Source organism: Electrona antarctica (genome assembly GCF_951216825.1).
Source record: "Electrona antarctica genome assembly, chromosome: 4".
Taxonomy (NCBI): Eukaryota; Metazoa; Chordata; class Actinopteri; order Myctophiformes; family Myctophidae; genus Electrona; species Electrona antarctica.
Genome location: NC_136809.1, coordinates 48,186,898 through 48,198,120, shown reverse-complemented (window position 1 = coordinate 48,198,120; position 11,223 = coordinate 48,186,898). Strand labels below are relative to the sequence as shown.

Here is an 11,223-nt window from a genome sequence, read left to right as displayed (position 1 = left end):
CCTCTGCAATATGAGCCTCTCAAATGGCTGTCGTTATATAATATGCATTAACCTCTTAAGGTTGAGCGGAGTCCCTCAGGGCTGTATACTTGTGTTTTCTGTTTTCTGTTATTGCGGGGAAAGCTTTAGTTGAAAATAGCCGATCAACACTGTGTTGCGTTGTCAGCATTACGATCTGCTATTTTCTGCAAAAGCTTTCCCCCACAATACGGATGCTGGCAGTTAAGTGGTTAATATGATTGTTGAAAGCGGCTCTCTGCAGTTTTTATGCACACTCTATAGATATGGTCCTGTGTATTGTGTGTGCGCTAGCTTGCTCAATTCTCACGCACACATACACATACACGCGCGCACACACACGCACGCACAGACACACAGTTGTTGTTTTTTCTCATTGCCATGCTTCTGTTAATTTAATAACGTTTCAAAATCCAACCTCTAAGAAGACACTTGGTTTCATCAGGCAGATGTGCGAACAAACATGGGTTAATAATATTTATTTGTAGAGAGGATTAGAACATTGCACCCTCTGCTGGTGACATGGGCATACTACATCTTTCCTTCAACCAGATGAAGCAACAAAATGGCTGTGCAGATCATAGACATAGAAACCTCATTCGCCAATCGACCTGGAAGTGCACTGTGCGCCCATAGAGTTAAGGCGCATTCATACTCCAGTTTTAGGTGATAGCTTATCACCACGGTGTAGTTTTTTTTTTTTTTTTTTTTAAAGATTTTTTTTTAAAGATTTATTTTGTGGCTTTTTCTGCCTTTATTGATAGGTTGAAAGTAATCTGACAGGAAATGGGCAGAGAGATGGGGGGGGGGGGGGGGGGGGGAGACACACGGCAAAGGCCGTCAGGATCGGGAGTCGAACCCGCGGCACGCCGTCAGGCTGGCTCAGTGCCCAGACGGTAACCGTCCGGGTCTACAGTGTAGGGTTGGAAAAGTACAACATTGTGTGAGGTGATAAGCTATCACCTCACGCGGTGATAACCTATCACTTCACCCTGGAGTATGTATGAGGCTATATGGATACGAGTGTCATGGCGGCCTCCAGTCACGTGACTCACGCCCCTTCCTTTCATTATGTTCCTTGGCACCAACGTGGAAGCTTTCCCTCAGTTGAGAGCATAGGCCCCAGAGCCGGAAGAGGCGTCTACCTTTCTGTCTATGGTGCAGACAATATGCTTTATTATAATGGCTGGGGAAAAATTACACTCTTGACAAAAGAAAGAAAAGAAAAAAGAATAACACAGAGTTTAAATCAGACGGTTTTCACTCCAAATTAATCAATCAATTAATCAAGTTCATTGCCAAATTACTTGATCACTTAAAGCCTGACGACCTCCGGAACCGGCCATATCGGTATTGTTCCAAAAGCTAGTACTCCATTACAGCAGAAAGAGACTCTTCCTGTAGGCATAAGGGTTATGTTTAACATTGAAACAAAAACACAAGTAACACAGGTATCTGTCAGCAATGCATTGGACATGCCACACACACGTTGTGACGTTATTATATGGATCGCACCTCGGTTCTAGGGAAGCCCCGCTCGTTTTTGCAACTATGCCTAAACCTAACCCGCCTAACCTCAGTAAAACTATGCCTGCCTAAGAGCCAATCAGACACATGGTAAGGCGGGTCTACCCTAGAACATTGGTGTGATTCATAATCACGCCCACACAGTCACACACTCGTTTTCCCCTTGAACATTAATGGCTATGATGAAAAGCGGGCAGCTGGCAGACAGAGATGTTTTATCTAATGAGTATGCCCCCCCTCCCCCGCCACACACCAGGTGCAGTTATGACATAAGGTCTGCTTTTTCCATGAACATATGAACGCCAGGCACTCAGTTGTGTTAACTAAACAATTATTAGCCTGGAATGTGTCTGAATGGAAGTGCTTTGTTTTCTTTTGCTAATAATAATAATAATAATAATAATAATAACAACAGCTGGTATAGGCCAATCTTGAGGGGGAAAACCAGGGATCGGACCCCGATATTTGATCGGAACACCCCTACTAATTTTACAATGCACTATAACACCGTAGTTCAGGCTAGAAATGTGCTTTTGAATTACATACTGTATATTGTGCATTACATTCACCCATTCACACACATTCATACACCAATGGCGGAGCAATCGGTCACTGCTGCCGCGGTAAGATTTCATGATCTCTCTCAGACAAAATTTGATGACTGTGTCGTGGCACAAAAACCGGTAGGAGAAGGCGCGCTCTACTCAGGGGGAGTCTTGGAGTAGTCTCTGTAGCTGGGTGATAATGTCCTTGCCAGTACACAGCGGCTGCTATACTCAAGCACCTTATATAAATACATTATCTCATGTACTATGTGTACATTTATTTGTGGAAAAGAGACCCTTTCGTTGTACGGCTGTACAGCCTGTAAATAAGATAAGAGAAACCCAACAGCTGCGCTGTTTGTGAAACAAGATTCTGAATTATGTGAAACCCTTTACTTGTACTTTCTGTGGTAAAAGTTCTCAAACTTGCTTCTTTCCCTCCTTGATCCCCCCCCCCCCCCCCCCCCCCCCCTCTCTCTCTTCTTCCCTTTCTTGTATTTTCATGGAAAAGATGACATGGTGGGAAGTGAACTATGCGCAAAAAATAATTCCGCCCAATTTTTTACTTGTAAAGCCGTGATGTGACAATGCAGTTGATTCTTAAGGTGGTTGCACACTGGGCGCGTTTTTCGGAAAACCGATGGAGAAACGCCACTAAAAATCCGAAAAACCCTCTGTTTCACCAATATTTAGTCTCTTTATATAGACTAGTGTTCTCAAACAAAATGAGACATACACAAGTGGCAGTAGGTCATTGCAGGCTTGATGATGTATGTTCAGAGAAGAAAAAATAATATATTTAAAAAAAAAAACATTGTGACACAATTTACAAATTAGGCGTATAGCAGACGCTCTTAATCCAGAACAAATAACATGACAATACATCACATACATAAAAAAGTAGTTATCATGAATCATACGTAAACCCTAAACCCCTTTGCTGACGATCTACAAGATCACAACGTTTTGGTGCAACACGTTGTGAGCTTGATGATCTGATACTTTCGCTGAATGTTCAAACTTGGTCTATTTTCGCAGAACGCACGCATTTTAGGACATGCCCACAATAGGGATGCTATAAGGCTTCATATGGTTAAAGTGGTCATCCGTATTCACACACTACCATTAATGAAGCTGAGCTTTTACTGGACTCAAACACAGAATAATAAAAAGCTAAATCCTCACATCTTGTTGTAATACTTCCCAATTAATCTTTCCTAGCCATTCAGTTTTCAAATGAGTGAAGATTCCACAAAACCTGTTATTGACAATTAGTCAATGTAAGTTAGAGCACCCCTACAAATAAAAAAGAAAATAAATAAAAACAGAGAAAAAAAGAAAGAAAAAAATGCATTTGTAGGTAGGCTATGGTAAAACACACTTCTATTTCAGGCATAATTTGACTTAAAGTGACACTGTAATTTAAATATTAGTTTTTCCACACCCGTTTTTTAGAACAAACTGTTCCTTGTGTTCTTTAAACTCCTCCCCCTGACTGATTCCCCTCCCCCAATGTTTATTCATATTTCACAATGGCAAACTGAAACTGCACCCTTCCCCCCACAACTGCCACAAGTACATACTGCCCTCTAGTCTATTTCCTCCTTTTTTCCTGTGTGAATGTTCAGTCTGTGAGGCTAGTTTCAGCTACAGCCTCTGTATAGACAAGTGTTCTCAAACAAGATTAGACAAATAAGAGCCAGTATAGGTCCCTGCAGTCTACTCTGTATCTTCAGAGCTGCCAAAATTACAAGAAAATAGAACAATCGGAAATTTGATCTAAAAAAGCTAATATAATTGTGAAAGAATTGTGACACTCCTCTACACACAATATCTCATATTATCACATTAGCAATATCTTGCAAATGTTACAATATTTTGTAAAATGAATACAGCTTGCCTCATTCAAACCATATCAGTTTCAAAGTGTCTTCTTTAAACTCCTCCCCGTGACCGATTCCCCTCCCCCAGTGTTATCTTTCGTAACGACAAACTGCCCTTTGCCCTGTCTACCTACAAGTACATAGATCTACCCTCTCTGTTCCTCCGTTTCTCTGAGGATTCACTCAAGCTGTTTCCGTTACAGCGTATGTAGATATTAGATAGACTAGTGTTCTCAAACAAAATGAGATAGAGGTGGCAGGTGACTGCAATCTACATTGTGTGTTCAGAGCTGTGCACATGAAGAAAAAAAGCGAAATTGAAAATGTAACCGAATCGTGAGCTAAAATTAAAAGTAAAATAGAATCGTGGATTTCAAGAATCGTGACATTCCTTTATCTCTATACCAAATCTAGCCAATCTACAAGCTCACATATTGCAACGCATTTTACGCTTGTAGATCTCATATTGTTCGTCTATTTTCATTGAGAGATCACGTACGACGACATGCCCGGAATAGGGATTGTAGGGTTCGTGTAGTGAATATTCACGCACCACAAGGGTTTATCACGTACATACAATATTTGTGGAAAACATGAAGACATTCATCCCCTATGGCTGACTTGAGTAACTACATGTTTCCTTCTTCGTTGTTATATAATATGCATTAATATAATGGTTTAATGTCTCTCTACAAACTCTTGACAATTGCATATTGTTTGTGGGTGCGTGCGCACAGACTGCACATGCACACGCACACACACACACACACACACACACACACACACACACACACACACACACACACACACACACACACACACACACACACACACACACACACACACACACACACACAATGTGTAATATATTTTGTTGTTGTTCTAAAGGCAGCCACAAGGGCTTATCCGGGTAATGTACACAAACAAACAGTAACATAGTTTGTAGAGAACATAAGCACATTGCTCCCTCTACTGGTGACTTGGGTAACTACACCTTCCCTTCGACTAGATGAAGGAACAAAATGGCTGTGCTTACAATGATGATGGCTGAAAATTGCACAAAACCTGTTATTGACAATTTGCTTCTGCCCTCTGTATTTGATCATGTCACCAAAGTATATAGAAAATCAAAGTGGGATTTAGTCAAATGTATTTTGCTTGCCAAATTCAAATACTAGTATTTCTCAATAGCAAAACAACATGTCTTCTTTAAACTCCTCCCCCTGACTGATTCCCCTCCCACAGTCTTTATCTTTTGCAACGACATGCACCCTTCCCCCTCCACCCACAAGCACATCTACCCACTGTTCCTCCTTTTTTCCCCTGTGTGAAGAAGTCTGACAGTCTGTTTCAGTTACAGTCAGTACATATAGAGATAGACTAGTGTTCCCAAACAACATGAGATAAAGAAGTGCCAGTAGGTCAATGCAGTCTACACTGTATGTTCAGAGCTGTGTCTACATTATGAGGAGGGAAAATGAGTGGTGTGACTTTAAAAGGGGGGAGGCCACTGGCAAGCACTGTATAATCAGTGTGCCGGCACAGACAGCCACTGGCGGAGAGGAGACTGAATGCTCTCTAGTCTAGTCTCTACGGCTGGTATCGTCTGCCAAAAACACAGCGCAGTCTCTAAAGACACGCTCACGTCCGTTTACATTGTTCTCTGTGTTGACCAATAGCGGCGAAGCAGCCATGATTGCGCACAGTTAGGCATGGTCATTATTACACTATTACAGAGGCACATTTTGTTGGGATCATGGTCACCCGTGATAGAGGGAGCCGACCCTAATTATCTATTATTGACACATGAATCTGCACAGTTAATTTATAATACTGGTCCACTATTGGGAAATGAGTCAATATGTTGAATTTGGCGATCTTAGACAAGAGTACGACAATTGAAAACACACAAACATGAATGTCACCCTGGGCTTTTATTAGACTGAATCAGATCGTATTGATCACCAAAGAAGCATATTCGTAATTATTTCCTTGCCACTGAGTGTCATCAAACTATAAAATCATACCATTCTCCCAGAAATCCTATGCCTACTGCAGACTATGCAGAGATGTGCGTACCTTCTCGTGCGATCACTGTATAAGTATAGCCTACCAATCTTTGTATAGAAAGTTACCTGGTATGATTTCCAAGTGTACACGTCCATTGTCTTGTGTGCAATTTGTGTGTTTGTGCGCAGGGCAGCCACATTTTTTTTCAAAAGCTTTTATTGAAATGTGTTAGTTTTATTTTGTCTTCATTGTCATGCTTTTTTCTTAGTAAGATAGTGAATCTGGATTTTCAAAAATCACCCCTATCCCACATTTGTATCAACTAGATGAGTACAATCAGTAACATTTTGTGGAGAACATTACCAAATTGCACCCCCTATTGGTGACTTGGGTAACTACATGCTTCCTGTAGTCACAAACATGAAGCAACAAAATGGCTGTCCTTATATAATAGGCTACGCATTACTACAATGGCTGAAAAAGTTATTATTATGAGAATATGGATTGGCCACCAAATTTAACACAGAAAAACAGAAAAGCATTAGATGTTATATTACAAATGCATTGTACCATATCTTTACTTCTCTTTGAGACTAAGGTGCTTTTGCATTATAAAGACTAGTATACTTAATTAAGTTTACATACTTTTCCCTACTAATTAGTTAAGTTCACAGTCTGCATTATTCAGACTGACATCGGTTATGGCCGAACCGATTTCTCCATGCCAGTTTCAGGAGGACAAAGTGTTCAGGCTGTTCTTTAGGCTCCTCCCATTGACCGATTCCCCTCCCCCGTCTTTTTTCTTCTCTCCACAAACTGCGCCCTTCCCCCCTCCCCACACAAGTTGCTTCTGCCCTTTTTTCCCTCTCCCCATCGGCGCGATCGACCGACGGTTCGGTCTGTGTGGAGGGTGTTTCAGTCGTCTAGCTAGCTAGACTGTCACAACTAGGGTTGTCGTCAGAGAAACCCTACATAACAACTTTCACGTAGACGACCCGTCCAGAAACGCAGAGCACGTCCTAACTGCCAAATACTCACCTTGTCAGATCTAACTGCTTCGGCACCAGGATCGGCCAAGACTGAGACTAAAAAGTTGGTTGGGGAAAACATCTACACGTGTTGTTTTTCCTGTGGACTGCTCTTCTTTCGCTCAGCTCTCTCTCTCTGGCTTGCCTGTAACAGCCCCAGCCCCCCCTCCTCCCCCCACTGCTGCCTGGCTGACGTCTGGCTCGCTCAGGACGAAAAGAGGAGGAGTCTGTTTCTGTGCCGACAGGACCGAACCGTGTTGTGTGCACTGAGAACCGAGAAGAGTCCGACGCCGGAACAGCTCTTGAATGCACCGTCGCGTCGGTAAGGTTGTTTTATTTTGATGCACTAGTCATAATCATTCACGAGTTCTCCTCCTCACTGCAGCAACACCAAACCACTCCGCTCTGTAATCTCTAACTGTCACGTTTTGAATGCAGGCTCCGGAAGTGTGCAGAGGAGGAGAGAGTTCGTGCACTGACGCGATTTCGCGGGGAACCGTCGCTCGTTCAACACTGTGGTTCAACACCCGGTGAGTAACCTATCAGTAAGCTGCTTGCATGCTAGCATATTAGCATTGGCTTAGCCTGTGCATAAACAACAAGGCAGGGTGCATCATGCCATGGGTATGTGTTGTGCAGTAGTCTTCTGCAAACTAAGGAGGATAATGAGAAATGAGCATAGTTTATTACTGAGTAGTAACCTATATTTGCATTTTGATTGCAAGTCGGTAAGGTTGATTGGTTGGTGGGTTGAATACTTTATTAAAGGATGCCTTCACCCATTTTCAACTTATCTTCATATCCTCCAGTCTTTTTTTTTAATTAACACGATAACAATGGCTTTCATTATAACATGCTAACTTAACGGGAATTGAAAATCTGCAGTTTCTATTGGCTTGGATTCCCCATCGATGATGTCACTGGTAGACGGGTTTCTGAAATGTTCACAGCCCTCCTCTGAAACACAGAGCGAGTAGTTTTTTTTTTACAATGCTATAATGAGCATTAGTGAGGACCAATTATATTAAGATACATTAAAAAATGTTTGAAGTCGTCCTTTAACAGTTTGCGTGTGCAAGCACAGGGAAGTACAGTACACGATTGATAACATGTCTGTAGTGACCCCTGCTGGTCAAGAATCAAGCAGGAAGGACTTGGAAGCTAGCTGATGTATTTAGCAGTCGGCGTACAAAATATGCATTTCGTTAGCGCTAATTAGCTTTACAATTGGTTTCATCCAGCTCTCTGTTCAAAATGAATGTTACATGGTTCAGTGACACCACATCAACTGTAACGATGCATACGCTTTCCATATTTTGTGAAGAAGTGAATGCAAATACAGCTTGCGGTTTTTTAAATGTTTTTGTCCATACTTTCACACTGCTTTAACTTGATATGCATGATATTAAACAACATGACGTCAATGCCATGTCAGTCATCTCCATATTTGGGCATATCGAGAGACAGACAAGACAAAGAAAGTGTCAATTCTGCCCAAAAGGTTGCTTTTAAAACAACCAAAACCAGGAGTGCAAAATAAATCTTTTTTTTTCTTCTACCAGGTGTCTTAATATAAATTTAGTTTAACTTTATTTTTGAGGGGCGCTAGCCCCTCCTATGTCCAGCTTTGAGGGTTTGTGTAAACACAAACATTGAATGGCCACAAATCACTTCCTGTATAGCTGCTGTTTTGTCAAAGTAGACAGAGTGACAGATATTCAATTGGAGTCATTAAATAAATAAAAGAAAGGTATGCTCACTCATGTTGAGCAACTTTAGTGTTCTGAACATTGCACCCCTCTAAGCCGACAGTGGTACATTCCTGCAGTACTTTTCCATGCAGCTCTGGTCTAGAAAGGGGGTGTGGCTTAAAGAGCTGAACTGTTTCCCCCCCCTCCTAGTCATTCTTAGTCCTGTTTTCTAGGCTGTATACGGTATGCCTATTTATTGATTTATTAAAAAATATGTTAAAAGTGCATATGTTTAAGACACTGTTTGTCTCCACTAAAGATTTTTTGTTCTTTTTTTTTTAAACATTTTTGTTTGACAGTCCACAGACTTAAACTTAAATCTTAGGTTATGCATTATTCAATGGGATTTCAACTGTGACTTAATTTGTCCCACAAACACACTGTTGAGCTGTGTAGACTTTGACTTTACGGACTAGCAGGACATGGTACAGACCTGCTTCTAGTAGTTTCCCCTCCCCCACTTTGTCTAGTGTGTCTGCTCACGTGGGACACTGGTAACCCGACACTCTGCTTTCTCCACAGCAGAAAACCAAGAACAGACTCGAAATGCTCCTCCCACTTGTTTGTTTGCTTCAGCTTATGAATGCCTATTGGCCGGTGTTGTGTTCTGATTTTTAAAGGCCTCAAATTTGCCTATGCTGTATTGTCGATCATTGAGAATTGTATATTGAATGTATATTGAATTTCAAAGGCTGTTGTTGAAAACATTTTATCTATTTATTTTAATTCAAAGCTTCGGTGCAAATTACCAATGACAAATTACCAATGGCAAATTACCAATTACAAATACTACATTCTGATTAATTCTGTGGTCTGTTGTTTTTGAGTAGTATCGGTACTTTGAAACAGGTCAGTGAGTTTGAGTGGGAATGTGAACACCTTTGATTGTCCTTTAATGTTATCACTCAGAAAGAAGAATTGTATTGGTTTATTAGCGTTGTGGCACATTGTGCAACGTCCATATTATTAAATAGTGCCTTTGTCTTGCAGTGATACTGGAGCTAGTACACCTGGTACTAGCTCTAGCTCTAGTACACCTGGAAGCCAGTCTGCCAGGGGGGGGGGGGGGGGGGGGGGCATAAGGGGGCCCTAACCGGACCATCTAACCACCTCAGTCAAGACTGGCAGTTAAAAAAAAAAAAACTTCTGGTACTTGTGTCCAGCCTTCTTCCTCAGTAAAACCTTCGGTGTCAACCAACCCTCAGGTGCACCCTGAGGGTTGGTTGTGCACCCCCCCCCCCCCCCACCGTCGTGATATACAACTGCTAAATAAATAATAATAAAAAACGTACGTGCGCAAAAGCACCCCCCACAATAACATTTGATTACTGGTTTGATATCGATCAAAACTGATGCACACCAGTGATTTCTGGTTTTGATACCATGGCAACAATCAAAACTGATGCATGCCTGTGGCTGAAAAAATGTCTGCCATTTTCTCTCCTTGCTGCATTATACATGGTCTGAGTGTGGATCTATTTTAGTACCGTTTGGTTGTTGCACTGTAGTTCAGATTAGCACCCTCTATTGGTGACTTGGGTAACTACATGTTTCATGTAATCACTACAAAATGGCTGTCCTAGCAGGGTGAAATCAGCCCTCAGCTGCTTTGGACAGAAATATAGGGGCGAGTCTTTCTGATAGAAATACAGTGTGATAAATATCTTTCTGACAGAATAACCATCTGATTAACGCATCTCTGATAGAAATACATTGTGATAAATGTATTTCTGACAGGAAATAGCAGTGTGGTAACTGCATTACCATAATCCTGACCCTAACCTCACAGACTGTATCGCAGTCTAAAACGTTACTTTATCGCCAAAATAAGTTGTTAGTGGTGCAAGTAGGATTAGAACACGGGAGGTATGGATTGAAATACGGGGATGGGTAGGTAACGTGACGTAAAAGTGTTTGTCAATGGGAATTTAATGTTTGTGTAGGACGAGGAACATACTCCAATAGCTGACAGAAAAGTGAGGACGCCAAAAGTGATTGGCCGGAATGATGATGATGTATGATAAGAGCGCCCCTCACTTCACACAAGTGTGATTTTTTTTTAATTATTTTTATTTATTTTCTATTTGAGGTAAGGTGCTTTTGAATTATAAATAAATGCTAGTATATTACTTAAAGGACCACTTCACCACTTTTCAACCTATCTTCATATAATAGGTCCTCACTAATAATCATGAAAAAATGGCGCAATTATTTTCTACTCTGTCTGTGTCTCATAGGAGGGCTGTGGGCAGTTCAGAAACCGTCTTCCAGTGACATCATCGATGGGGAATACAAGCTAATAGAAACTGCAGGCTTTCTAGTCCTGAAAAGTTGCAATGCGAAATTTGCGCCATTTTATCATTAGTGAGGACCTATTATATGAAGATAGGTTGAAAAGTGGTGAAGTGGTCCTTTAAGTTTACATACTTTTCCCTACTAATATGTTAAGTTCACAGATTGA

The 11,223-nt window shown here is 41.3% G+C and overlaps 1 protein-coding gene across 2 annotated transcripts in view; it reads left to right on the top strand.

Moving 5' to 3' along the window:
• Positions 1-6,825: 6,825 nt before the first annotated feature.
• Positions 6,826-11,223, top strand: part of atf7ip (activating transcription factor 7 interacting protein) — a 57,935-nt gene continuing 53,537 nt past the window's right edge. For both annotated transcript variants that reach the window (XM_079499185.1, XM_079499188.1), the window contains exons 1-2: positions 6,826-7,333; positions 7,450-7,541. The gene's annotated coding sequence lies outside the window, so the exon portion shown is untranslated. The remainder of the gene's footprint in view (positions 7,334-7,449; positions 7,542-11,223) is intronic.